At 44.7% G+C, this 26,684-nt stretch overlaps 1 protein-coding gene and 1 pseudogene across 7 annotated transcripts in view; both read right to left on the bottom strand.

Moving 5' to 3' along the window:
- The window catches only part of sick (sickie), a 973,111-nt gene that overhangs the window by 786,842 nt on the left and 159,585 nt on the right, over window positions 1-26,684 (bottom strand). The window lies entirely within an intron of this gene.
- LOC149346083 (uncharacterized) lies at window positions 3,695-4,536 on the bottom strand (annotated as a pseudogene).

Genomic DNA, 26,684 nt, shown 5'->3' with positions numbered 1-26,684 from the left:
ATATGAATAGCACGAATGTATGAATCTTGTGGGTCGATTTTGTACTGATTCTAGGGAATTTATTAGATAATTTTGGTTAGGGCTCCAAATAGCAGAGGCGTATTCTAATTTAGAACGGACAAGTGATTTGTAGGCAAGCAATTTTAGGTTTTGTGGCGCATGACGTAGATGTCGTTTCAAGAATCCAAGGCTTCTGTTAGCGGATGATATGATTTTAGTGACATGCGCGTTCCAGGTTAGATCATTGGACAATGTTACTCCGAGGTATTTGTAAGTCTGAGCTAATTCTACCGTGACATGCGAGATTTTACAGGAGAAGAGGACAGGATTACGTTTTCGGTGAAATGACACGACTTTGCATTTATTGGGGTTTAGTTCCATGAGCCAGTTGTTACACCAGTCCTGTATGCTGATTAAGTCATTCTGGAGGGCGAACTGATCAGAGGCGTTGTTGATAGTGCGATAGATGACACAGTCATCGGCAAAAATACGGACGTTACAAGAGACATGCGTTGGAAGGTCATTAATGTATATTAAAAATAATAGCGGACCAAGGACTGATCCTTGCGGGACACCTGATGTTACCGGAACAGAGCTAGAGGCTTGATTATTAACGTTAACGAACTGGGTGCGGTTAGCCAGGAATTCGCTTATTCACTGTAATATGTTAGGATGAAGGTTTAACCAGGACAGTTTTAGTAGTAAGCGTTTGTGGGGTACTTTGTCAAATGCTTTCGCGAAGTCCAGGAATATTGCGTCAGTTTGTAGGTTACAGTCAAGGTTCACATGCAGGTAATGGATGAAAATAGCCAACTGTGTATCGCACGATAGGTTCTTACGGAAACCGTGTTGAGCAGGATGAAAAAAATTTATAGAGTCAAGAAAGTTCATTATATGAGAATAAATGATATGTTCCATGATTTTGCATGGCACACTTGTTAAAGAGATGGGACGATAATTAAGGGGTGATTCTTTGTTACCTGATTTGAAGACCGGAACAACCTTCCCCACCTTCCAATAACTGGGTATGCTACCTGTGGAAAGTGATTGTGCAAACAGTTTTGACAGATACGCTGCGGAAGCATGGCAAGTATTTTTTAGGAACTTGGGGGTGACATCATCAGCACCTGCAGAAGATGACATCTTGATATTTTCAATGATAGATATAATGCCGTGCACAGAAAAGATGATTGGAGGCATATGCGAACTCAGGTTGTCAGTTACGGTACAAAGTGGCATATCAGTTTCGTGTGTGAAAACGGATGAAAAAGCGGCGTTAAAAATATTAGCACATTCAATGCCACTGGTCATCTCACCAAGCGGGTTAGCAAGTGTGATGACCGGCGCCTGTTCAGGGTTTAATACTTTCCAGAATTTCCTCGGGTTATTTGTTAGAATCTTGGGGAGGTCAGTTTGGAAAAATGTTCGTTTGGCATCATGGATAGACTGCAGGTATGTTGACTCGGCTTCGTAATATTTGTTCCATGCGCATGCACTCGGGTTACGTTTAGCTGCACGGAAAAATCTCTTCTTTTTGTTTTCAAGTGTTTTCAAATGCTTTGTGAACCATGGTTTGTTGGGATTGGCACGAAATGTGATGGTGGGAATAAACTTCGCTGTAAGTTCTATAATTTTAGTTTTAAAGATAAGCCAGTTTTCCTCAATTGATCGATGATCGAAACTTGTATCAGAGTTTGGAAAGAACGCTATTAAATGATTATTGATTTCTTCGTAATTCGCTCTGTCATAAAGGCGAATCGTTTTAGGGAATGTTAAGCGCGATTGGGGGATGAAGGTGAAAGTAGCGTGTAAAACTTTGTGGTCACTAATTTCGCGGAGAGAAGTAAGTGATGATAAACTTTCCGGGTGGTTAAATAGGATGAGGTCCAGGATATTGGAGGATTCATGTGTTACGCGTGTGGGTTCAGTTACTAACTGGGTAAGATTGAAATTCAAACAAACGTCGACAAAGTTCGTCATTTCAGTATTGCCTGTTGGTGTTGGGTTCAGCCAGTCAATGGATGGGTAATTAAAATCACCGAAAAGAAGAATGCGCGCGTTGGGATATTTGCTAGTTATTTGATTTAGACTATCGCTTTACTTTGAGGAAAAGATTGGACTACTGGAGGGGGGCCGGTAACAGACGCCTAGTATGACGATTTGTGGTACGGAACGGCAGATTATCCAAAGTATTTCAAGCTTTGATTGGATGTTAATGACAGAACAAGGCAACAGCTGGTTAGTGGCAATAAGAACACCTCCTCCTCGTGAACCTTTGCGGTCTTTTCGGAAAACGTTAAAATTTGGTAAATCAGCTAAAACTTCCGGATCGGTGACGTCGTTTGTTAGCCACGTTTCTGTTAGTACAAGTATATTGCTGGAAGATGATGAAACAAGATTACAAATGTGTTCACGCTTGGGAAGGAAACTACGTATGTTGGTAAAGATAACAGAAAAAGGAAGATTTGGAAGTTTACCGCGAGGGCTGTTACAAGGAAGATTAGTAGTGGCGCGACGATAAGACTTATGCTATGAGATTTCGTGTACAGACTGTGATGACTCGTCGAATGCATAGCGTTTAGAACGGATGCACAAAGTTTTGTAGCGCAAGGAAAATTTAGTGGTAGTAGCTTTGGCAAACTTTACGAGGTGCCTTCGCACTTCTCGGACAGGGCGTGAAAAGTCCTCCCCTATGCAGTAATCGGTGCCTTTTAACTTATGGCCATTTGAAAGAATCATCTCCTTGGTTTTAAAAAAATGTAAATTTCACTATTATGGGTCGAATGCGCTCAGGAGAATGACGCCCGAGACGATGAGCCCTTTCAATTTCTTTAGGGTCAATGGATAGATCTAACTGATCACGGCAGAGGCGGAGGACTGTTTCTTCAGATTCCGAGTACGTTTCAGATGTATTCTCATCTTTAATGTTGTAAAAGATTAAATTGTTGCGTCGCGAGCGGTTTTCGGCGTCATCCAAACGGGCTTCTATACCTCTGATTTCTTTGGCTGTTTGGGTAGTGTTAGCGCAGATCGTATCCATGTCGGTGCGTAGGGTTACAACATCTTGATAATGAATTTCTAGGGTGGGTTCAGTTACTAACTGGGTAAGATTGAAATTCAAACAAACGTCGACAAAGTTCGTCATTTCAGTATTGCCTGTTGGTGTTGGGTTCAGCCAGTCAATGGATGGGTAATTAAAATCACCGAAAAGAAGAATGCGCGCGTTGGGATATTTGCTAGTTATTTGATTTAGACTATCGCTTTACTTTGAGGAAAAGATTGGACTACTGGAGGGGGGCCGGTAACAGACGCCTAGTATGACGATTTGTGGTACGGAACGGCAGATTATCCAAAGTATTTCAAGCTCTGATTGGATGTTAATGACAGAACAAGGCAACAGCTGGTTAGTGACAATAAGAACACCTCCTCCTTGTGAACCTTTGCGGTCTTTTCGGAAAACGTTAAAATTTGGTAAATCAGCTAAAACTTCCGGATCGGTGACGTCGTTTGTTAGCCACGTTTCTGTTAGTACAAGTATATTGCTGGAAGATGATGAAACAAGATTACAAATGTGTTCACGCTTGGGAAGGAAACTACGTATGTTGGTAAAGATAACAGAAAAAGGAAGATTTGGAAGTTTACCGCGAGGGCTGTTACAAGGAAGATTAGTAGTGGCGCGACGATAAGACTTATGCTATGAGATTTCGTGTACAGACTGTGATGACTCGTCGAATGCATAGCGTTTAGAACGGATGCACAAAGTTTTGTAGCGCAAGGAAAATTTAGTGGTAGTAGCTTTGGCAAACTTTACGAGGTGCCTTCGCACTTCTCGGACAGGGCGTGAAAAGTCCTCCCCTATGCAGTAATCGGTGCCTTTTAACTTATGGCCATTTGAAAGAATCATCTCCTTGGTTTTAAAAAATGTAAATTTCACTATTATGGGTCGAATGCGCTCAGGAGAATGACGCCCGAGACGATGAGATCTGACTGATCACGGCAGAGGCGGAGGACTGTTTCTTCAGATTCCGAGTACGTTTCAGATGTATTCTCATCTTTAATGTTGTAAAACATTAAATTGTTGCGTCGCGAGCGGTTTTCGGCGTCATCCAAACGGGCTTCTATACCTCTGATTTCTTTGGCTGTTTGGGTAGTGTTAGCGCAGATCGTATCCATGTCGGTGCGTAGGGTTACATCTTGATAATGAATTTCTAGGGCGGATAACCTGTTACTAAGATCAGAAATAGCTTGTACCGTAGTTGTAAGTTGATTTCTAAGACCTTGGACCTCGACTATTAATTGTGACTGACCATCAGACAGTTTCTTCAGTTCCTCTAGAACCTTTTCGGGGCCTGGGTTTGATTCAACATCGCCAGCCAAGAGCAACAGGGCACACACGACATCAGCACATTCAAGAGCAATGGAAAGGCAGCTCTGTGGGCTCGGTAGCTGCAGGAGGCAGTTCTGCTCGATTTTTTCGTGAAAAGAGTATTGTTTACTGACCTGCGTGGCGAAAACGAGCGGATTTGATGACTGCATCGTGGCACAGCCACCGAGCCCACAGGGCGCCGAGCGCGGGTGATGCGGTTTTATAGTCGCCGTAGCTGCTGCTGTCGATGACCTTGGGTGAGTCCGGGGACAGTCGAGGTGGTCGAGGAATAGCAGCGGTGGCGCTGCCGGACAGGTTGAAGCCGCAGGCTGCTGTGCAGACAGGCCGGCGGGAGATTCGAAGCTAAGGGATTCGATGGCACAGGTGGCATGCGAAGGGGCGGGAACCAGGGACAGGAATAGCATCTGGGTGATGAGCGGTGCAAAAACCTGCGTGGCGAAAACGAGCGGATTTGATGACTGCATCGTGGCACAGCCACCGAGCCCACAGGGCGCCGAGCGCGGGTGATGCGGTTTTATAGTCGCCGTAGCTGCTGCTGTCGATGACCTTGGGTGAGTCCGGGGACAGTCGAGGTGGTCGAGGAATAGCAGCGGTGGCGCTGCCGGACAGGTTGAAGCCGCAGGCTGCTGTGCAGACAGGCCGGCGGGAGATTCGAAGCGAAGGGATTCGATGGCACAGGTGGCATGCGAAGGGGCGGGAACCAGGGACAGGAATAGCATCTGGGTGATGAGCGGTGCAAAAACCTGCGTGGCGAAAACGAGCGGATTTGATGACTGCATCGTGGCACAGCCACCGAGCCCACTGCTCCTCCTATAGCTCTTCTCGTCGCTTTGTAGAAACTCTTTTTAAGCTGAGCGTCAGTTTGATTAGCATCTAGCCCCAGAACGCGGAAAATACATAGCTGGTGTGAATGACCGCAATAATTTACAACTCGGTGAAGCTAAAGTCATGCTGTGGTAGAACGGCAAACTGGGGTAGTTGGTGTATCTATATAATAGAAATGGGAAGTACTGCGTTAAGAGACACGGAGAACTGAAGAGGGAAAAGGCACGCTTCCCGTCTACGAATCCTTCTGTTGTCCATGTCTGTTAACGCAGTACCCCAACTTTCTAAGAAGAAGTCAGGGCAACGTTCTAGCTCCTCTGCGTACGATGTAAAGAATATTGAAGCACGCTGGAAAAGAAAAAGCATTTGAAGACTATAGTGGGTAGGTAGTGAACTGTACAATCCAATTACACCATTTCTCTAGGGGCAAAAAAGTTGTCAAACTTTTTCTTGTGAAATACTATGCACCGTTCTCTCATTCCCAAATATCAGAAGTATTTTTTTCAAGCAGAGAAAAACACTGAGCTCATTAGAAGCTCATCCATTACAGTCTTCTCTTCCTTCCTTCCGGACAGGTCTGACAGCACTTCGACCCAGTCGAATGAGTTCCCTAATGAGCGTGCGATCTACATTCACGTGTGATTCCGGGCCTACCGAAGGTGCCTAGAAAATTTGGGCGGAACTTACTGGAAAAAAGGGAAGAAGAAAGCGCATAAAAAAAACAGCCTTCCACCTCGGCAGCTTAAAGATGAGGCGAAGAAGAAAAAAGCACACTGTCAAGCGGTTTTGCTTCACAAACAAACAAAGAACGGGGTTGGGGGCAGCGTCCCGAAATTGTAATGCTAATTAGAAATCAATAGGGTCACTCTCGCTGGAGAGCCTCTTACTAAAAATGCGCAATTAAATCTGGACAGAAGCTGAGGCGACATTTGTTACGCATGGTAAGTTCGTTTCTGGCTTCAAACCAGTAAGGCATAAAAACCAGAAGTTTTGGCATCTACTACATTATAAATTTAGAAATAAATGCAAACATTCCAGGCGGAGTGTCTTGACCCACGTTGTGAAACCCAACTTTAGTACTCTGCTACTAATTACTTGATAAGTACTACCAGAGACGAGATTTTGAACATTTTCGCGCAGTACTTCCGGCTGAGAAAAATCGAGCACACTTCAGCGTGTGCTGCGTCGTCGGAGGCCTTTTAGTGTAAGACCTGCTGTTTACTGCTGCTGGAAAAGGTATGCGAGCTACGGCGATTCACCGCTTCACAGGGAGGAAGATCGACCCTCGTACCTCAAAGCACAGTGTAAAATTTCGTTATTTTTTTCATGTAAAAACACTGCTGTCAAACAAATGGGTAAACAGGCCTATTCACTATGATTTTGTTTCTGACACCTTTTATTGCAGCTGTCTGTTTTACTGCTTTTTAAAGAAGAAGACCGAAGCTGATTTGAGCGTTGCGATAATAGTCGAATCATCTAAGAGCTTCAAATTCTCGGCAGTCTTTATACAAAACAGTGTCGATCAGTTGATCTGTTATCTGCGTGGTTCGACGCAAACTCGAAACGTAGGCACTGCTTGAGGGGAAGTTATAAGCCGTAGCGACTTGTATGGCACTATAGCTGAACAACTAGCCCATGCCGCACTGAAAAATTTTTCCAAAAGCTATTCCGTTATTGGAGCTTGACCAAGAAATGGTTTAAACCAGCAGATAAAAAACAAACAAACACTCGGATGTGCTTAGGGGTACCGTCATGAGTGCAGCTTGATAGAACGCCTAACTTAGTACCCACTACATTAAACCAACAGCTCATTAGCATCAGGGCTATCTACACAGGCCACGGTGACACAGCCTAAGTCCTCGTACGCGGTCGCAAGGCGCCTTGCATGGCCTTCAGGCTGCTGGGAACTGGAAGTAGTAGCACGTAGCTGTCTGTGGTCCGTCCTCAGCTGCGTTGACACGAGTGTGATGCATGGAGTAGCTTGTTTCGGGCACTAATAATACAGAGATAACTTGGATGAGTGGCGAGGCTTACGCATGCTGCGATTCGCTTTAAGAACGCTGTTTACGGCTCTTGACTCTGCATTAGGAAGGGCGGCGTTCATGTATCATGGTTTTGTTTTAGGAGTCGCAAGTAAATGCGACACACTAGCCTAACAACCGGCCATATTCTCCGCTTTTCTCATCTGCTCTTGCTGGTTGGTAGCTTTATGGTTAACGTCTCAAAGCGACTCAGCCTGTGAAGACCCCGCAGTGGAAGGCTTCAGGAGATTTCCATCATCTGGGGTTCTTTAGCGTGCCCTGATATTGCACAGCATTTCTCCTCCATCGGAATGCGACCGCCGCGGCCGAGATCGAACCAGCCTCTTTCGGGTCAGCAGCCGTGCGCAATCACCACTGAGCCCCCGCGGCCGTATCATGGGCTTTTGCGCATATGCCAGTCGTGGCTAGAAAAGGTTTAAAATGTATGCCTGTGCTATAACAGCAGGCGTTTAATTAAACGGGCTGTTGCTTTAGAATGATGGATGCGGAATTCCACATTCTACCATTACTTCAGATTGGTAGAATGTGTTGTAGCACACATCAGGTGAGAAAAAATTGCTCGAGTGCTACTGCATTAGCTAGATAACACAAATAAAAATGAAAGAATGGTTGGATAGCTTCGGAATTGAAACCAGAAGAGCCCCCTGAGTAGCAAGTTTTAACTGCGTGGAATACGAGTCTGTGAAATATTGCGCGTTATTGACAATGCGAGCATTATATAAAAGAGCGGTCCAACAGCGTTTTAAATATTCTGAAGATACAGAAAAATATGTTCAGTTGCGCAACGTGCGGGCCTTCGGACTCGAAAGAAGAGTTCCCGGCGACCTCTTTTCAGGCGTTTCTTTCGAATGATATTGGTAGTCCGAATCTTTAAGGGCCTCGAAATTGAACTTGGATGGCGATTGTGGTTCGTTTCTAACACTGTAATCGAAGCCACGGGAGAACGAGATGGAATGCCGAAAAAAAAAATCTTTTCTATGTGATAGGAAATCATGATTAGAAGCTTAGAAATGGAGACGGAATCCTCGTATTACATGCTGCTTTTCGTGGAAAACAAAGCGCCTACAAGAAATCACCAGATGTGCCCGTCACAGGCCAATAAATAAATAAATAAATAAATAAATAAAAGGCAAGAAACAGGCATTTAATTTTTCTCATTGAAGTCTAACTTAACATACATTGAAGCCTACACGAAAGTTGAAGAGTATAATGCTATAGTGCAGCAAGTTTACGTAAGACAAGGCGAGCAAAAAGGAGAAAGACTATGGAAGAACGCCGGAAGAGGGTTATATAAGATTCACCAGCGCGCGCGCATAATTGGATAAACGTGTGGGCGGGGAACACACAGCTGTTATCAGTGAATCTGCAGTAGTATAGGAAACACAAAGTGTGAATATTTGTGTTTTTTTCAATCCCACTCCGAAGAGACTCTAGCGCCTATTCGTAGAGTTTCTCAAGCTCCCCAATAATCTAATGTTTGTATAATCTAACGGTTTTTCCACCATTCATATAATATATGTTTCTGGAATTGACGGCTGCTTCTTTCTGAAAATTTAAAATGCAAATATATACAGCACTATTAGTAGTTTTGTTTGAGCGATGTTCTCTTCCTTGTGTATAAAGGGAGTATGTAATGATAAATGAAAATGATCGTGAAATAAATTAGAAAAGTTTGGCCCTTATGAATTGGAGCAGTGAGCGGGTATTCGGTCGCTGTGTCCAACAGTTTATGCCGGAAGATTGTTCAAAGAGTGATGCACTGCGTCCAGGCGCCGGATTCTTGTCCACTTCAGTGCAGGGCAAAACCACAGCATGGCGTGGACATCGGCCCGGGTAGTTCGGTACTGGCAGAGTGCATGCTTGAGGTAGTCATCATCATCATCATCCGCCTGACTAGGCCCACTGCAGGGCAAAGGCCTCTCTCATGTCTCTCCAATTAACCCCGTCCTTTGTCAGTTGCGGCCACCGTATCCCCGCAAACTTCTTAATCTCGTCTGCCCACCTAACTTTCTGCCGCTCCCTGCTACGCTTGCCTTCTCTTGGAATTCACTCCCTTCCCCTTAAGGACCAGCGGTTATCTTGCCTTCGCATTACAAGCCCCGCCCAAGCTCTTTTCTTCCTCTTGATTTCGACCAGGATGTCATTAACACGCGTCTGTTTCCTCACCCACTCCGCCCGCTTCCGATCTCTTAACGTTACACCTATCATTTTTTTTTCCATAGCTCGCTGTGTTGTCCTGAACTTAAGCTGAACCCTCTTCGTTAGCCTCCACTTTTATGCCCCATAGGTTAGTTCCGGTAAGATACAGCTGTTGTATACTTTTCTTTTCAGGGATATTGCTAAACTGCCATTCATGATCTGAGAGAACCTGCCATATGCGCTCCACCCCATTCTTATTCTTCTAGTTATTTCCCTCACATGATCCGGATCAGCGGTCACTCTCTGCCCTAAGTAGACATATTCTCCTACTAGTTCCTGCACCCCGCCACCTATTGCGAACTGCTGTTCTCTTGCTAGACTGTTGAATATTACTTTGGTTTTCTGCATGTTAATTTTAAGACATACCGTTCTGCTATGCCTGTCTAATTCATTGATCATGCTTTTCAGTCCATGTCCTGAGTGACTTAGCAAGGCAATGCCCTCAGCGAATCGCAGTTTACTTATGCATTCTTCATTAACTTTAATCCCCAACTTATTCTATTTCAGACCCCGAATACCCCTGTAAACAGGCGGTGAATAGCATTTGCAAGAAAGTGTGTCCCTGCCCGACACCTTTCCTTATTGGAATTTTACTGCTGACTTTATGGAGGACTATGGTAGTTCTGCAGTCGTTATAGGTATTCTGCAATATTTGCACATAACACTCTTCCAGACCCTGATTCCCCAATGCCTGCGGACAGCTGAAGTTTCCACTGAGTCAAATGCTCGGTTATATTCTGCGCATTTCTCTGTCTCCTGAATGATAGCGCGAATATGGTCTATTGTCGAGTATGACTTACTTCCTGAAAACGGCTCTAGACGCTTCGAAAGAAAAGTTTGAAGAGTTGCGTGCCGTCAGGAAACCGGTGCCTCAAAATGCTCGAGCAGTTAATCACTACAACGTCCTGCCTTGGTACCGATTAAGCCCATGCTGCGCGCGGAGTTTGTCGATCGGCCAACTCCGCAGGCGACTTCAGCGGACCTCCTGCAGATGGCGCCACGGCTCAAGTGCCACTCGACGTTCTACCGACACACGCCTGCTGGCCGGTAGAGTACGCGTTAGCGGGTTCCTGTATTATATCTTCCTGTAGCATATAGGTATGTTCCTGTAGCATATTGTTACATGTCGCGGCTTGAAATTTTTACTTGTTGCCAGGGCAACTTCTGGATTTTTTTCCAACGCTTTGAGTTAAAAGGCACCACATCACATTGCTTACCCCCCCCCCCCCCCGCACACGCACACACACGCATACATGCACACACACGCGCACACACACGCGCACACTCACTCACTCACGCACGTACGCATGCACATACACGCACACGCGAGCACACACACACACACACACACACACACACACACACACACACACACACACACACACACACAGGTACACACACACGCACGCGCACACACGTGCGCGCACATACATACACACGCACACACACGCACAAGCACGCACACATACACGCACTCACACGCACACGCCCACGCGCATACACACACTCACGCACGCACACTCACACACACGCACAGGTATACACACACATACACGCGCGCAGAGACACATACACGCACACGCACGCACACACGCACGCACAAACGCACATAAACGCACATACAAGCACACACACACGCATACACGCTTCCTTACACACGCGCACACACACACGCGCACATGCACGCACAAACGCGCGCGTACCCACACACGCGCACGCACAAACACACTCACACGCACACACACACGCACGCACGCACGCGCGCACACACACACGCGCAGACACAGGCACACACACGCACACACGCGCGCGTGCTCGCGCAAGCACGCACAAAAACGTTTCTTCAAAATATCTAGGGGAACCATTTTAAAACAGCGAAAACAACAAACTGACACTCAGTCGTTGGTGAGGGACGATGCCTCGCGGGACGCAGCCAGTCAATGACAAAAAAATCTCGCTGATGCGCTTAATGGCTGAAATAACGACTGGAAATGACAAGACCGTTCTTAAAATGGCTGAGGCGACCTAATATCTCTACATTTAGATAGTGAAAAGGAGAAAGGATAGTGACATGCGAGTAATGTTTGTGACGTTGAAAATACGGTGTTGTCCGCAGAAATGATCTGAACTTGGGCCAGGGAAATAGGAAACTTTAAAATTTATTTTGCTCCGGTATGACCAGTTTATGGCACCCTAACTTGGTGAAAACAATCAAAAACGAGAGGGAAACCAGTAGATTAAGTTTCATTAGTTTGTGATGGCCTCGAGAAACCCACGGAGCTGGCCATTATGCATTAATTATTTTTGTCGGGCAATGCTGGCAATTCTGTCTATTTTAGTAAGAGAAGAGTCATGATCATCATCATCATCCTCACTACGCCCACTGCAGGGCAGACGCCTCTCCCACGTCTCTCCAATTAACCCTGTCTTTTGCCAGCTGCTGCCACCGCATCCCCGCAACCTTCTTAACCTCGTCAGCCCACATATCTTTTTGTCGCGCCCTGCTACGCTTGCCTTCTCTTGGAATACACTCCGTTAGACTTGCCTTCGCATTACATGCCCTGCCCAAGCCACTTACTTTCTTTTGAAGGCAAACAGCGCAACGACGCAGACAGAGCAGAAGAAAATACAGGACAAGCGCTGCTCACAACTGAAATTTATTCAAGGAAAGCAGTACATTTTATAGCAGTACATTTAATATTTTATACTCTGTCTGCGTCGTTGCGCTGTTTGCCTTCAATATGGACCACCAACTCGCCCGTTTGGCTATAGTGTTGAACCCTTACTTTCTCTTGATTTCGACTAGGATATCATTAACGCGCGTTTGTTCTCTCACCCACTCCACCCACTTCCAGTCTCTTAACGTTACACCTATCATTTTTCTTTCCACAGCACGCTGCGTTGCACTTAAGCTGAACCCAAGAAAAGAGTGCCCACTGCCAATTTTCTGGTGTATCGCCTGTTTTCAATGTGTTACATACATTAGTAATGCTGCTTTCTGTCAAAGTGCTTAGCCGAAGTATCAAGGAAGTTTGGAGCTACGTCAAGCTGGCTTCTCTTCCTCTACCCCTCTGGCTTGTACACGTGCTTGAGAGAAATAAATAAATACAGATATAATTAAAGACATACACACATATATCGAGTTCTCCCTCTCAGCTGTCAAACCGACCGTTGACCTTGGGGCGCAACAGCTGCGTATCGATAGTAGCACCACACATGGCTGTGGTGTAGTTGTTGCAACACAGAGCGCCGGCGAACGCTGCGACAGTGTCACAGCTGCTGTTAAAAATCTGAAGCACCTACATGATACAGAGGAACTCGTTTGGATCGAAAGCATCCACTGTAGGCTTTCCGCCAGCATCCGTGCAGGAAAGTGGCTCCACCGTTTATAAAAGGGTCTAGGAGGCGGCCCTTGTAAGAACGGTCTTTAGACTGCCAATCCAATTCTTATAGGCTCTATTGGCTTTCTATAGATATTTCCTGGTGTCTATTCATAATCATTATACTGTATATAGATGAAACCCTACTGAAGGTGGACGGCCATAAATCTGTAGATTGCCTATAGACTATCTATTGGATTTGTTTTGACTATAGACTATAGTCTGTAAGATTTCTCTGTAGAGAGTTTATAGACTTTGTAGACAAAAGTCTGTGGACAGTCTATAGACTGTCCAAAGAAATTTTTATAAACGCACGGCAGTGACAAGCGGGTGTGCCGCGATTTTCATGAATGTCCGAATTTATTCTTCACACCATGTGCCTCGGCAAAGCGTGGTGTGATCTTTTACGGTTTTATTACTGCTGGAATACTTTGAGGATGCCGAAGACAAGGTGGATAAACGAAATCTGCGTCTTCCACGCTTGTTTGACTATAAGTGAATTTTGGCGAAGATTATGTGTGCAAACACGTTCAGATTCTGCGTACTTTATAGCATATGACGCGGTCGAAATCGACCTAGAACCCCCTTCTTGAACGTGCTTCATAGAATACAGGCACTTTTGGCATCCAGAAATTTCTTAATTACAATACACATGGGGCTGATCGTCGCTTACTTTTCGGTGTCGGTTTGCTTCCCGTAAACAACAAACAACATTCTTGCTCAGTGTTACTGGCGCATAAACACAAAAACACAAGTGCATAATCAACCTTGACGTAATTCTAAGAATTTGGGTCGCGTTATTTTCCTGCAGTTTTAGTTTTAGAGAAGATATCTCCAGGGCATTTTCGTTTCCTGAAGATTAAAGAGAGATAACATGACTAGAGCCAGCATTGATGCACTGCAGTAACTATTCCCATTTATTAATGCGAAAGCATTTCTAGGCTCTGTCAGCGGGGTCGTGCCACCGAAACGTGTCCTCAAGACGCGTCCGCAGCAGTTGTGACGTTCTCAGAAGAGGTAGCGTCAAACGAGTGGCTGTAAACGAAAGAGGACGATGTGAGGATGCTGCGCAAAACACATTGTGTCGATAGGATGATTAGTTAATTAATTAGAGCCAAAATGTAGAAGAAAACGTCGAAATAGCGCGGACGTCGGTATATTGAGTGGACGCGAAAACAGCCGTGGCCGGCAAAATATTAAATATTAGGCAAAGGGGTGAAAATAAAGTTTGAAGTGAATTGAATGTATTTGATGAGTAACAAGTAATCGAACAAAAAGTTGCACTGGCGTAGATTATTTAGTTAATTAATTATCCGCAAAATGAATAGGCTGGACGGGGATGTAGTATTTGGACGGGAAAGCAACCACGGCGCCAAATAAAGGAGGTATAAGCAGAGTAAATAAATCGATCTTTTATTTAAACATATGATAATTACGTTAATTGAGTACTTAAATTAACAAAGAAAAATAAAATGATAAAGAGAGGCAAAGAAAGGCGATGATTGCCGATGAGGCGTCAATGCTTTCTCATTCTCGCAATTCGGGTCGCCGCGGTGGTCTCTAAATTTTTTAGTGGACTTGCGAAGGGAAAGGGAAATGCAGATGTCATCATGCTTTGGTTGAATGGGCTCATGTGGTTTTTTAAATGGTAAAAGCTCAGAAATCAACCCTTATGGGTACGCTATGATCGCTCTATTATTTTTTTAAAATCTATGAATAGAAAGCCATTAAAGCATCATGACGCTTCGTGCTCAAATATAGTGTTTCTAGAACAAATGGCAAGCATGCGTTATGATCGTGTCCCTCTGCTAGGAAGAAATAATTCCTGAGTGACGCCAGAACACTCATAAGGAGGAGGGGCCGAGGAGGGGGCGACAGTCAGGAGCTCTGTTTTATGTATCATATTGTTTACAGGCTCTAGTTTTTGGTAATAAAATGCACAGCTGCGGATTCAATAGATGGAAAGTTATGAGAGTCGCTTGATACTGTCTGATACGTAGATTCGCACTTCGTAGCTTCTCAAATGTGAGCATAAAATTTTGTTGTTTTAATTTTTTTGGCATGCAGCATAGTGGAAAAGCTAAACTTTGGCATGATATAAAAGCGTGAAAAAATGTCATCGAAACGCGCTGAAGACGCATCGTGTGTCGCATTCTTTGTCGTATGCGTGACATAAGCTTGACAAGTTACTTCAAGGAATAAAGAATTGACAGGCGCTCCCTATTTTAAATGCCCTGTCAGTTTCACGCTGAAGAAGATTACTTTCGCTCGTGTCAAGTAAACTGTTTTTCGCAGTGTTTGCTTACTCTGCAACCCATCTCACACGTTAACGTAAGCAGCAAAACAAAAAAATGATAAAAAGAATGTGAAACAAATATTTTCGACTTTTACTTTCGCTTTGTAAGCGAAAAGTTGCAAACGTAGTCGGCGAATTGAAGTGACAATCTTTCAGTTTTCCCGAAGAGAAGTTTTTACACTTAGCTCGATGTTCTTTGTGCGAATTCCAAAGTGGACAATGAAATGGTGCCTCAATAACTAGCAAAAAAAAACTGGCGAAAATCTTTCATGCTACACTGGAGCTATAAGAAGTGCTTGCAGCCAATCTACTGCTGTGCAGGGGAGTGGATACAAGCACTCACCAAGATTTGCGAAACGCTGTGCATAAGAAAAGAAATAGACCGTTCCCACAGGTAAGCATTTGAGAAGAATGACGAATGACGGTGGCTTACTATTCACCCAGCTTTGCCGACAATAACCACTTCCTCCAAACTACACAATTGCCCATCTCTTCTGCTGCAGAGAAGGAGGAAAAAAGGCAGCGGAGGCAGTGGACCGGCAACAACGCTTATTCTTTCATCTTGAATCGCAGACGCCTACTGCCCCGAGCGCTATCACCCGATAAGTGTGGACCACCGGACTGCCTGGGCTGATTTCCGGCCAACAAAAGGACCCCTGCATACCTGCGACATCACGTGGTGGACATCACGTGGTACTGCATCACAGCACTGCTACGTCGCCTGGCTATAAAAGGACTGCAACATCGCCATCCTGGTCATTTGGCAGCGGAGGCAGTGGACCGGCAACAACGCTTATTCTTTCATCTTGAATCGCAGACGCCTACTGCCCCGAGCGCTATCACCCGATAAGTGTGGACCACCGGACTGCCTGGGCTGATTTCCGGCCAACAAAAGGACCCCTGCATACCTGCGACATCACGTGGTGGACATCACGTGGTACTGCATCACAGCACTGCTACGTCGCCTGGCTATAAAAGGACTGCAACATCGCCATCCTGGTCATTTGGCAGCGGAGGCAGTGGACCGGCAACAACGCTTATTCTTTCATCTTGAATCGCAGGTTTGAGCTGTCATTTTTGTATCTTTTATTTTGCACTGCCCTCTGCCCTGCCTCTGCTGCCGGTGACGTTTTTGATACGTGTAGTGCTTTGCGTGCTGTTTGCGACATGACAGAAATTGCTGACCTAAAGCGTGAATTCCGAAAGGAACTGAGGGAGCTAAAAAGTAGCCTAGAGTACATCAACAAAGACTACGAAGAAATGAAGCAAGAGTGTGCCGAAATAAAGAAGGAAAATGCTGCACTAAAAGAATCTCATGAAGAATTGCTACAGGAGCTTGAAAATCTGAGAAAACAGGTGCACGACAACTCTGTTAGAGTAACTGAACAAGATCAGTATTCTAGGATCAAGAACATTGAAATAAAGGGTGTACCGTGTGAGGATAATGAAAACCTAGAAGAGCTGCTTGCTAAAGTGGGCGACGCAGTGGGTGAGCCTATAGATAGGCAGGATATCGAGGTGTGTCATCGTGTTCCTGTTTGGAACGACGCCGAAAGCAAGAACATTGTTGCCGTTTTCAACAGCCGTGCGAAACGAAACCAAGTGATTGACAAGGCACGCAGCAAGAAACTAAATACCGAAGACCTAGGATTTTCAACCAAGGCATCGGTGTTTGTGAACGAACACCTTTGCCCTCAGCTTAAGTTTCTGCTAGGAAAGACTATCGCAAAAAAGAAGGCAATGAGCTGGCGTTTTGCATGGGCGAAAGGCGGCAAAGTTTTCGCGCGGAAAACGGAGACATCTCGTGTCATCCGGATTTCATGCGAAGCTGATTTGGAAAAGATTGTGTAAGCACATCTTGCGCTACTCAGTGCATCTTCTTTTCCCGTGCTGATGAACACACCGAAAAATATCGCTTGCCCGAAAAACAGTGCGCACCTTGCCTTTCTACATTTTAATGCGCAGTCTGCAAGGAACAAATACGATGAAGTAACAACATTTTTTGATGAATTTAGATTCAAGTTTCATATCATAATGATAACCGAAACATGGTATAAAACGCAAGAAGAAGTGCTTTGTCTACCAGGCTACAGGAGTTTCTACCTAAACAGACCCTGCAGGCGTGGTGGGGGAGTAATGCAGTTGATATCAGAACAGTTGCCATGCGTAGTGCTCCCCGACTTCACAGCTATTACTCCCGATTACGAGACTCTGACGCTCCAATGCAAGCAATCTATATTTGTCGTTACTTATAGGCCACCAGATGGGAATACTGATCAATTTCTTGCCTACTTAGAAAGGCTCCTGAATTTCGCGTGTTTGAATAAACTGCACATTACCATCGGTGGTGACTGCAACATTAACATGCTTCAGCCTACTCTAAACTCGCAACGTATGTGTCTGCTTCTGGACACTTTTCATTGTTCAACCGTAATAACAGAGCCTACACGCATCACTTGTCACTCTGAAAGTCTTCTTGACATATTCATCACAAATAACCCGGAAGGCTGTATCAAAGCCGGCGTTATAACGGCAGCTCTGGGTGATCATTTGCCTATTTTTATGTTTTGTAAGCCCGGTGAGCTATGTAAAAACTTCGAAAAGCCTTGTGAATCATTTTTAGTTCAAGAAATTAATGAAAAAACGCTTGAACGTTTCCGAACTGCCGTTGAGGAAATTGACTTTACATCTGCGCTTGAGTGTACTACTGCTGATGATGCCTACGACATTTTCTTGGGTTTGCTTAAACGTGCTTACACAGATTGTTTTAAGTACAAATCTGTCAAAAAGCGCAAAAAATGTCGGAAACCATGGCTCACTGACGAATGTATTAGAATGATTAGTGAAAAAAATGCGATGTATTTTCAGTTCTTGAAAACAAAAGACCCCAATGACTTCATATCATTTAAGAAATACAGAAACAGTGTAACAAAAGTGTTACGCAACTCTAAACACGCTTATTTTGAAAATCTTTTTGGTCGCGTTGCAACTCGGGGAGACGCTCTTTGGCGTGAATTACATAAACTTTTAAATCGCAATACGCACGAAAGTGGAGACCTCGAAATTAGTGTCAATAATCAAAGTTTTAAAGGAAGAGAACTAGCAAATAAGTTTAATGAATACTTTACGACTTTAGCGAACAGTAACCATGATGATAAAGCATCGTCCTACTTGGGTCTACCGAATGCCCACACTGCTTTTTTTGATCCAGTTACTCCAGATGAAGTGTATTCCATTTTTATGTCTTTGAAGAATAGCAAAGCGCGTGATATTGATGGCCTTCTTATCCGCCCCATAAAGTTTGTGCTCGAGCTCCTGGTACCTGCTCTCACACATATTTTCAATACCTGTTTGACTACTGGTGTTTTCCCACAAAAAATGCAGCTAGCCAGAGTCACTGTTCTGTTTAAGTCGGGAGACAAAAATGAGTTTTCGAATTATAGGCCTATTTCTGTGCTGCCTGTCATATCAAAAGGATTGGAAAAAGTCATCTGCAAAAGAGTTGTATCGTTCTGTGATAAGCATTCTATAATATCCATCCAGCAGTTTGGTTTCCGGCAGGGTATGTCAACAGAACTGGCCCTTCTCACACAAAAGGAATTTATTATTAAAGGTTTCGAACAGCGAAAATTAACATTAGGCGGCTTTGTAGATTTCTCCAAGGCATTTGACAGAATTAACCACACAACCCTATATTCTAAGCTTGAACATTACGGATTCCGTGGAATACCTCTTGCCCTTTTACAATCATATCTGTCCGCGAGACAACAAAGCGTTTCACTAAAAGAGGAGTCGTCAGCTCTACGCAATATATCTTGTGGAGTGCCCCAAGGTAGTATATTAGGACCCATTCTTTTTACTATCTATATAAATGACATAGTAACAATAAGCAACCAGTCATTATTTGTAGTCTATGCCGATGACACAAGTTTCTTTATTCAGTCAGAGGACATTAGTGAATTATCGTCTTTAGGTAATATTACATTTAGTAAACTGTTAGAATGGGGTAAAGTAAATTCATTAGAAATAAATACGAAAAAAACCAAGGCTGTCCTATTTCGACCTGTGCAAAAAATTCTTGATTACAGTATTTGTTTAAAGATAGGCCAAGAAAAAAATAGATACTGTACATGAGGTGAAAACCTTAGGTGTAGTATTTAATGAACATCTAAATTGGGATGCACATGTAACAAATGTGCTTCGCAACTTGGCCAAGGCCTGTGGTGTTCTGTGCAGACTTCGTTACATTGTCCCACCTAAGATAAAGCTAATGTTATATAATGCCTTATTTACCCCACACATCAATTACTGTAGCCTTGTTTGGGCAACGACATCAAAGGCGAACATACACCGGCTATTTTTAATGCAGAAGAAAGCAATCCGTCACATTGCAGGCTTACCGTATGATGGCCATACAACAGAGCTTTTCTCAACATATAATATAGTCCCTGCTGTACATCTGTACAATTTAAACTTAAGTATGAAGTATAAAATCTCGTTGGCAAAATCCAATACATGCTTTCTCTCGCTGTGCAATCTTAGACAATCTTTGGATGTTCCTTACAACATAAGACACAGAAACATTTGGCTAGTCCCCTTTTCGCGCACAAATAACGGTTTTAATAGATTGGAACATCGCTTGCCAGTATTATTAAACACACTTCAAGACACAGACATGGACATAAGAACATCGTCAAGACCCGCACTCGCTAAATATTTTAGGAATTTAACTGTATGAAGCAATAGATTAAGGACTGGCATTTCCATGTTGTAATTAGAGAAACATATCTGCATAAATACATTTGTCTGTGTTTCAGATTTCATTTTTGAAGTATGTACATGTATAAATTTTTGTGTATAGAGTTACATATATATATGTGTGTGTGTGTGTGTTGACTCGGTATAATGCTTTCTGGTGCACGCGCGTAAAATATTATTTGATCGTATTTTGTGCTGTAGTGCAAGAATTTCTGCAGAAACTAATCTAATCATTGTGTGTAATTTTTTGTGTGATTTTAAACCCCTGTACGCTGCCATCAAAGGGGGCAAGGGCCTTAGTCAAGCTGCTTAACTAGCAGCTTTTAGTCCTTGCCCTCACATTTTTTCTGTACCAGGATAAATGTGGAATAAATGAATGTGAATGTGAAAAAAGGCGGCTTGGTTTCAAGCAGACTGAAAGAAAGAGAAGGGATCGTCGATTACTGTGCTGGGGCCCTTAAGTGAGGGAAGGGGTCCCCGGTTGCAAGATCTGTAGTCGCTGCCTAAAGATAAGCTCAAAAGACTTCCAAATCTATCAAAAGTATTGCTCAATAGAGGCCAGGAGTTGGCAGAAAAAAAGGACGGCAAGACCAGAGTGTGCACAGTAAGAAAAAAAATTACGCTCGTGAGGCAACGAATCCGCGCCCGGGTTGATTTGCCTGTTTGGTGCTGGCAGCAGAAGGTGCCGAAATTGCAGAGAAGAATTCTTTTGACCAAAACAAATGTTGAAAGCGAGGATTTGGAAAACGAATGATTAAAGAATTGGAATACGGCAAAAAGACTACGCAGCAATACAGACCCCTCGACTGTCGGGTTGTTATGTGCGGGCTTTGATTTCGTTGATATGAGTGTCTCGACAGCAAGGAAAGCTTTTTCTTTAGAGCACCACATTTGAGAGGCTTTAACTGGTCGAGTAAAGTTCTTGCCAGCTTAAGTTAAAGAAACTTATCTGTCGTCGGTCCGCATCCCAAAACCTTTTTTTTTTACTTTACTTCGGGCTGTTAAATCCTGCATGCCAATAGCAATAAAAAAACCTGCCTGAGATAACACCTTCACTCGACGCAGACGGATGAATGTCGGCGTGAAAGTGATGACTGAAAAATTCCAAATACAAAAATACCAACTCATGAAATCGGGCGGCTCGTCTCACTACGTTTTTCTAAGATGAGGCTCAATTTTTCAGGGGTTTAGGTTGTGAGAAGACCTGGCAAACTAAAAAAAAAGCAAAGGCCTTTGAAGACGTTCCTCTTCTATCTCTGATTATCAAAAACAGCAGTGAAGAGCAAAAATTCTTCCCTAAAAAAATAATCAGCAACATTTACACATCCTAAACAGAAGTAAAATTTACAAGACAGGGCAGCTCAGAGCTGGCAACACGACAAAGTGCATCAAATCAGGGAGAAGGCTCGGCAGTGGCGATTTCTGGAGCAGACGAGCCGTACGTGGCCGACATTCGCAATGTTCGCGGACGGCGCTCGAACGGCGTGCCAGACGACATTTAGACGGCACGCTTCACGATGGGGCCGAGCAGACTATAGCGGGGGCGCCATGAAGTCCGCTCCTTCAATGGCGACCCGTAAACGACCGCTTTGAGGGGGAATAGGAAATGGCCTTCGGTCCCTCGCGTCGTGGCCGCCGGGACGCTTTTCCCCCAAGCTTAGAGCTGTCTCTTTCTCAGTGCAGTTTGCCGTTTGCGCTTGCGGAGCCCGACTCTATAGGCGTGGTGGACTTTGAGTGTATGGTATATATCCCGCGGGCCTTGATAGAATCAAACGAATAGTAGTGCCCATCGCCACATATGGAACGATCCTTTGAAACATATCCGGTTCGGTCACTTGTGACCTCCCAACTCGATATCATAGATTCCTAGAATGAGGGTAACGTGAAAAGAAGTAAAATTAAGTTGCTAAATTATGACCGCAGGCGTGCAAATAGAGGACCAGAACTTTACTGCGAAGATATCGCTACCAGGAAGTGGCTACTGCTGAAGATTCCAGATGAAACGATGCGCCAAAAAGCCGCTACCGGCCATACGTTGTGTATCAAAGTGCGGAACGCGCATCCCAGTATTGAACTCGTTGCACTTGATGAAGACATAGACGTAAAATTTGTTCAGAAAGCGGTAACATCTGGCTCTGTCTTTGTTCCGCAGGTTGGCCAAGCCGCGTCTTGAACTGTTCGGGATGCTTAGTGGACCAAAAATTCCGCCAGAGAAAACTTATAGCAACATCTAGTTGCTGCATCATGATTAAGTACAGACTTGCTTTGACTCTCTCAGTTCTTTCATTTTTTCTCGGAATAGAACGAGGAACCTTCAGTCGGTTAAGCACACATACATTATTCTGGTTGCTCTAACGGAGGTCTTGGAGAGTTCCTATTTTTGACTATATCGGCACTAAACAACAAAGTGACATGCGACAATAAACTGGCATCGCGCTTTGCAAAACCAAACCAGAAAAAAAAGAGACCGAGAAATAATACAGAATCCCTGCTCTTGACATCAGTTTCCATCCTGCCATTGTCATGTGCCTACGAGTCATCAAGAGCCATGTGCGTGAGCAAAAAAAAAAGAAAGAAAGAAAGAGGTCTCTGCCAAGCACCGTCTCTGCCGTACGCGCATAAACTAGAAGGCGAAATATAAGCTTCTTCGAAGAAGCGCGTAAGATCGTAGTATATGGACAGCTTTCCTCCCGACAACCGTCAGTCGCACGCTGCGACTTCCTGCAGCACCCGTATGTACAAAAAAAAAAATTGAAAGTAAACTTCGACAGCAAGTAGGGGAAAAAAAGCGAAGACAATGAGAACGCACCAGATCGTCTCATACAGCCTTAAGCTAGCCACTCCAGCGCTACACACGTCGACACAAGAGCGGATAGGAGAAAGAGCCCGCGACATCTGAAAGGGCTCCGACCGTGAGACAGACGCCGTAGGTGGTTCCGGAGCGGAGCGGGGGATCGCGACTGAAGGGAAAGATCGGGGGATCCGCTCGGTACAGCCATAAAGCTTACCGCATCCGTATACAGGGAGAGGATGCGGCGACGCATCGCTCTTCATTTGAAAAGGACGCAGTGAGGACACCGGTCTCGAGGCTTACGCATGCTGTGTACTGCGGAAATTGCGTGCACTATCCGGGAATGTATCGATGCCTTGGCAACGGTGAAGAATATGAGGGGGTGTAGTTCGATCCTACCACCGCAATAGCTTCCACGACTGAGTCCCGGGTCGCAGGCTTGAATCTAGCTGATCCGGATGCTTTTATGAATGCGGGCGAAAGTGACTCATACGAAAGTATTTTGCCATTTTTGGACTAGTTTTACGCGTGCTTATCATGGCCGAATTAGTAGCTGGTATTTGTTAACGACTCAGCTAAGTGGTCGGTATTAAGTTTCTTCCCGCTTTTTCTTGATAATCTAATGTGTTTAACCTAAAAAATACCTAATAAATTCAAATTATTTTACCGCTGCTGTGGTACGTTATAACATCAACGCTTCTTTTCCTCAAATATTCCGGTCGTTCAGTCCTATTAGCCTCACGGGGAAGTTGTTTTGGAATGCTAAGAGGTGGCGCTTGTGCTTGGCGATGAGGTCACAGTCATCGTCGTGAGGAAGTTTGGGATAGTCGTGATCGTATTTCAACCGCAAGGCGCACTAAGCCACATGCTCTCGTGGTTCGCGTAGAGTTGACCTGAATTGGTGGGAAAATACGGCGTGGGTGTGCTTTTGGTGATTCCCTCTCCTGGCATATAAATTTATGCTATCGTTGCTGCATACTTTAGCGGAAAAACTCAGGCAGACGACCATTCGATGATTTGCATAAGCAAATCCAGTCGCTGTCTGAAAATCTCTTTAATCCAGTGTCGGCCTCTTTTGCAATATTTACACGTATTATGCAAAATTGTGGTCAGCTTGAAATGCTGGAGAGAGAGCTCTTTAATGAAAATCAGATATTTTAGCAGATATTTCTCGAAATTTTTTTTATTCTGATATGCTACGCTGCGTAGGGGAGGGGACGGGGGAGAAAAGATGGAAGAATGGTGGCAGAAAAGACTGCGGTCATTGAAGAGGGTTGCGACGCAATAGTTCACTGCATGATGGTTTCTTTGTATGAGACCGAAGTCACTAGCCGCACAGGTAACAGTTCTAACCCATCTACGTCATGTACTTCAAGGGAATAAGCACTTTCTGCACCGAGTCCATATAAACCATAGCCATTCGGGCTTCCGTAAAGCTGTGCAGCTATTGCACCACCCTGGAATTGCTGCATACATATTATTTGGCTCAGCACTTAACGGACAACCACCTGATGATGAAGACGTAGCTAGAAACAACAAAAAGAAATGCTCGAAACAACCACCAAAACTTGCAGAAATTCTTTTCTTATTTACTGTGCACGTAATTGCTTTCGTTATCTGACGGCAGCCTGACTTTATAAATCGGAGTAAGCGGTAAAAGAGTTTACAAACTGCTTGCACTCTCGTGATGGACTCTGATAGCGCGAAGGTGCAGTTTTTTTGTCCTGCACGTTTTTTTCTGCTTCCCTGGCTGCACGTATTTTGTTTGAAAACGAGATTTATAGGTATAAGAAAGCATCGTGCCGCGTAAACAACAATAAAAAGACAAAGCTAGGAAGCGGCTTTCATGGCGCTTGATAACAATAGTGTACCTTTCATGAATGCTGCAGCTCGGCATACTGTTCTTCAAAGCTCGAGCAAAATGAACTCTAGTTCACAGCTAAGCAACTCAAATATTAACTGGCCGGAAAAATTGTACAAATATACACTAACAAAGTGGACTCCATAGTCCGTTGTACTCAGCTCAAAATGAAACATTTTTACCTCAGGAGAATGGACGAGCCTTTGAGAGGGGTTGCTTATTCACTGCTTTCTCAGTTGAAGGTTCGGACAGATGATGTCTGCATATTTACTAATGTTGGGGAACTTGATAGTGGCTCGGAAAGATGTGCTATGGAGATAGCTGCACTGCACACAACTCACCGATAGGAGCTCGCGCAAAGTTATAAGAGAGAGAGAGGAAAAAAAAGGAAAATAGTGGCGGGCTTGGGCACTGGCCGTCACCAGCCGGTGTTGGCGACAGCGGGGCGAATACAAAGTAGAATGGTCGACGAGGGGCTTCCTTCCAGCTGTCGTTTCGGGGCGGATTTGCAAAGGTAAATGTGACATCCGTTAGGTAAACATTGCAGAGTTTTTTTGTTGGCTTTTAGGGCCACTTTGAGCGAGGAAAAAAACCTGAAAAGCTAACCCCGCTCACCCCCCCCCCCCCCCCCCACACACACACACACATTTCTCCTTCAAACGATGAATATATATTTACAGTATGCAGTCCGCGAAAGTAGCCAGGTTCGTACGGCACATGGGTAGCTTCGTCCGCGGATGAATTCATGGTTTAGCTCCTTCAGAAGCAGCACTGAGCCCACGGAATGAAATTTAGGTGCGTAAAGTCTGGGTAACCAGCGGAAGAGTTTTGGTAGGAGTTCTCATTGGGTAAAGTGGTGGACGCGAAGATGATGGGCGCTTGCCGGCTCAAGAGGAGCCCACAAAATTGTACTGCACGACGATGGTAACTTCATTCTTTTGCGAAACGAAACTTAAATCGTCGGAAATGGCCATGACTGCACTGATGGCTAACAGACGAGCCGCAGCAACGAAAGAAGAAAACGCGCACAAGTTATTATTCTTCACTGCAGGTAAGTGCGTGGATCTCCTGCCTTGAGTTCTGCGTCGCGTTCTACAGGAGCTGTCAGCTTATTCTGTGCACCAACTTGTCCGCATCGACACTTTCAGCAATGGCCGTAGATGACAGCATCTTGAAGACCAATAAGATGGACGACCTGCAGCAAGAAATGTCCGCCTCTGTGAATGCGTTTGTCACTTGGGATGTGGCATACAACGTTCTCTTGTATTCTTTGTGCGTTATTTCTTTTTCGTGCATAGCGCTTCTGGTGACAGCGCGGAGTACAGGACAAATATTTTTGAGTCAGTCGGAGCCCCACGGGTGACTGGAACAAAGTCCAGTGGCGGAAACTTTCGGACCGATAAGGATTTCTAGTCATAAGGTTGCAATAAAAAAGACTTTCAGCGTAGCTGAAGACTCTTCCGCGCACTACTATTATCTATAGCTTTTATTTTCCAGGTACCCTTTCCTAAAAAGGGGAAGCAATCCTTGATATCAGCAGGCTTCCCTTCAGGATGGTAATATCGAGTCACCCGTGCTGGTTTCCGCGCATTAGGAAAGAATTCGTCTTTTCACCCATTATAGTATTTACAAGTGAAAACTGGAGCTGTACTACTTCCCTCATCCACTGTCTTGAAGGGCAGTCGCTTTCAGAATCACCACAGGGGTAGGCCCTGTGGTCGGGACGGGAAAGGTTCGAACCTCTGCACTGCCTAGAGCCCCGTGATTTTATCAATGGATGCACTCATGTATGCCTGGAGCGCTTGGTTAAGGCTTTCCACCACCTCGGAGTCAGAGCCCACATACAAGAGTGATCCGTTGGCGCAGGTCAGCACCATCGATGCCCTGTACCCTCACAGGGCTGCGTCACGTGACTGCTTGCTGCACGTTGCTTTGGCCAACGAACGCAGACCGCAATTCTTCTTCCTTATTGGCCTAGAGCCCACTGATGTTATCAGTGGATGCACTCAAGTATGACTGGAGCGCATGGTTAAGGCTTTCCACCACCTGTGAGTCAGCATCCACATACAAGTCTGATCCTTTGGCGCAGGTCAGCACCATCGATTCACTGTATGCTCAAAGACCTTCGTCACGAGACTTCAGGCT

This window comes from Amblyomma mixtum, chromosome 4, assembly GCF_055824585.1.
Source record: "Amblyomma mixtum isolate Tamu chromosome 4, ASM5582458v1, whole genome shotgun sequence".
In the NCBI taxonomy this organism is placed as follows: Eukaryota; Metazoa; Arthropoda; class Arachnida; order Ixodida; family Ixodidae; genus Amblyomma; species Amblyomma mixtum.
Note: the sequence above shows the minus strand (reverse complement) of the source record. Positions and strands in the feature narration are given on the sequence as shown.